Source organism: Arachis hypogaea, chromosome 19 (genome assembly GCF_003086295.3).
Source record: "Arachis hypogaea cultivar Tifrunner chromosome 19, arahy.Tifrunner.gnm2.J5K5, whole genome shotgun sequence".
NCBI classification, from domain to species: Eukaryota; Viridiplantae; Streptophyta; class Magnoliopsida; order Fabales; family Fabaceae; genus Arachis; species Arachis hypogaea.
Genome location: NC_092054.1, coordinates 137,796,303 through 137,799,764, shown reverse-complemented (window position 1 = coordinate 137,799,764; position 3,462 = coordinate 137,796,303). Strand labels below are relative to the sequence as shown.

At 38.7% G+C, this 3,462-nt stretch overlaps 1 non-coding gene across 1 annotated transcript; it reads right to left on the bottom strand.

Annotated features, from left to right (window-relative positions):
* Positions 1–1,626: 1,626 nt before the first annotated feature.
* LOC112781234 (small nucleolar RNA R71) lies at positions 1,627–1,730 on the bottom strand. The gene has a single exon (XR_003192023.1). It is a non-coding gene; the product is annotated as a small nucleolar RNA R71 (small nucleolar RNA).
* Positions 1,731–3,462: the final 1,732 nt, after the last annotated feature.

Genomic DNA, 3,462 nt, shown 5'->3' with positions numbered 1-3,462 from the left:
ATTGCTCTGATCTTTAAATTCCCTTGTTTTGTGTGTTTAGTTGTTTCTCATATGTATTCTCAATTTGTTAGTGTCTCTTATATGAAAATTTTTAAGTTTGGTGTCCTGCATGCATTGTTTGTTTGATTTGAGTTTCCTAAGATTAATTATATTTTGATTGTTTCTCATCATTGAAAAATTCAAAAAAAAATTTCTCAAAACTATGTCTTTTCAAGTCAATAATACAGAGAATTGAAGATTCAGAACATTCAGCAGAGGAATCAAACAGAAAAAGCTGGGCGTTCAAAACGCCCAGTGAAGAAGGAAAACTGGCGTTTAAACGCCAGCCAGGTATCCTGGCTGGGCGTTTAACGCCCAAAAAGGTAGGATATTGGGCGTTAAACGCCAGAATGGATGCCATTCTGGGCGTTTAACGCCAGGATGACACTAGAGGGAAGATTTTGTTTTTAATTCAAATCTTTTTCAAATCATATCTTTTCAAAATCAATTTCTTTTCAATTTTTTTTATTTATTACTATTTTCGAAAATCCTTGCTACAATTAATAATTTAATTCAAAATTTTCTAGTTGTTACTTGCCTATTAAGAAAGGATCAAAAGTTTTAATTCTAGAATCATATCTTCTAATTTCTTGTTAGTCAAGTAATCAACTTTAATTTTAAAACTTTCTCTTTTTAGTTTGATTTTCAATCATATCTTCTCAATCATATATTTTCAATCACATCTTTTTCAAAATTAACTCTCAATCATATCTCTTTGATTTCTAATTTCTAAATCTTTTTCAAAAATCGCTTAATTTCTTTCCCAATCTTAATTTTCGAAAATCTCAATCAAATTTTCAAATTTCTTTTTATTATTTCAAAATCTTTTTAATTTATTTTCGAAAATTCTTCCCCTCTTCTCACATCCTTCTATTTAAGGGACTAACACTCCTCCTCAAGGTGCAATTCAAACTTTATCCTTCTTTATATGTTCGAATTCTCTTCTATCTACCTCCTCCTTCTATTCTTCTTTTCCTCTGACACCTCAAGGAATCTCTATACTGTGACATAGAGGATTCCCTACTTTCTTGTTCTCTTCTCTTTCATATGAGCAGGAACAAAGATAAAGGCATACTTGTTCAAGCTGATCCTGAACCTGAAAGGACCTTGAAGAGAAAGCTAAAAAAAGCTAAAGCACAACTCTCTCTAGAGGGCCTAACAGAGCTCTTCAAGAAGGAAGAAGCCATGGCAGCCGAAAACAACAATGCCAACAATGCAAGGAAGGTGCTTGGTGACTTTACTGCACCTACTCCCGACTTCTTTGGGAGAAGCATCTCAATCCCTGCCATTGGAGTAAACAACTTTGAGTTTAAGCCTCAATTAGTTTCTCTAATACAACAGAATTGCAAGTTTCATGGGCTTCCATTGGAAGATCCTCATCAATTCTTAGCTGAATTCTTGCAAATCTGTGACACTGTCAAGACCAATGGGGTTGACCCTGAAGTCTACAGACTTATGCTTTTTCCTTTTGCTGTAAGAGACAGAGCTAGGACATGGTTGGATTCACAACCTAAAGAAAGCCTTAACTCTTGGGAAAAGCTAGTCAATGCCTTCTTGGCAAAGTTCTTTCCACCTCAAAAATTGAGCAAGTTTAGAGTGGAAGTCCAAACCTTCAGACAGAAGGAAGGTGAATCCCTCTATGAAGCTTGGAAAAGATACAAGAAATTGATCAGAAGGTGCCCTTCTGACATGCTTTCAGAATGGAGTATCATAGGAATCTTCTATGATGGTCTGTCTGAACTGTCCAAGATGTCATTGGACAGCTCTGCTGGAGGATCTCTTCATCTGAAGAAGACGCCTGCAGAAGCTCAGGAACTCATTGAAATGGTTGCAAATAACCAATTCATGTACACTTCTGAAAGGAATCCTGTGAATAATGGGACAACTCAGAAGAAGGGAGTTCTTGAGATTGATACTCTAAATGCCATATTAGCTCAGAATAAAATATTGACCCAACAAGTCAATATGATTTCTCAGAGTCTGTCTGGAATGCAAGCAGCAACAGGCAGTACTAAGGAAGCTTCCTCTGAAGAAGAAGCTTATAATCCTGAGAACCCAACAATGGAAGAGGTGAATTACATGGGAGAACCCTATGGAAACACCTATAATCCTTCATGGAAAAATCATCCAAATCTCTCATGGAAGGATCAACAGAGACCTCAACAAGGTTTCAACAACAATAATGGTGGAAGAAACAGGTTTAGCAACAGCAAACCTTTTCCATCATCTTATCAGCAACAGACAGAGGATTCTAAGCAGAGCCACTCTGACTTAGCAACTATAGTCTCTGATCTAATTAAAACCACTCAAGGTTTCATGACTGAAACAAGGTCCTCCATTAGAAATTTAGAGGCACAAGTGGGTCAGCTGAGTAAGAAAATTACTGAACTCCCTCCTAGTACTCTCCCAAGCAATACAGAAGAGAATCCAAAGAGAGAGTGCAAGGCCATAAACACGTCTCACATGGCCGAACTTGGAGAGGTGGAAGAGGCAGTGATCTCCACTGAGGAAGACCTTAATGGACGTCCACTGACCTCCATGGAGTTCCCTAATGAGGATCCATGGGAATCTGAGGCTCAGACTGAGACCACAGAGATTCCATTAAATTTACTTTTGCCATTCATGAGCTCTGATGAGTATTCTTCCTCTGAAGAGGATAAAGATGTTACTGAAGAGAAAGTTGCTAAGTACCTTGGAGCAATCATGAAGCTAAATGCCAGGTTGTTTGGTAATGAGACTTGGGAGGATGAACTTCTATTGCTCATCAAAGAACTAGATGACTTGGCTAGGCAGAAATTACCTCAAAAGAGACAAGATCCTGGAAAATTTTCAATACCTTGTACCATAGGCACCATGACCTTTGAAAAAGCTCTGTGACCTAGGATCAAGCATAAACCTCATGCCTCTCTCTGTAATGGAGAAGCTGGGGATCATTGAGGTACAAGCTGCTAGAATCTCACTGGAGATGGCAGACAATTCAAAGAAATAGGCTTATGGACTTGTAGAGGATGTCTTGGTAAAGGTTGAAGGCCACTACATACCTGCTGATTTCATAATCCTAGAGACTGGAAAATGTATGGATGAATCCATCATCCTTGGCAGACCCTTCCTAGCCACCGCAAAAGCTGTGATTGATGTTGACAGAGGAGAATTGATCATTCAAGTGAATGAAGACTCCCTTGTGTTTAAAGCTCAAGGATATCCCTCTGTCACCATGGAGAGGAAGCATGAAGAGCTTCTCTCAATACAGAGTCAAACAGAGCCCCCACAATCAAACTCTAAGTTTGGTGTTGGGAGGCCACAACCAAACTTTAAGTTTGGTGTTGAACCCCCACATTCAAACTCTAAGTTTGGTGTTGGGAGGTTCCAACATTGCTCTGAACATCTGTGAGGCTCCATGAGAGCCCACTGTCAAGCTATTGA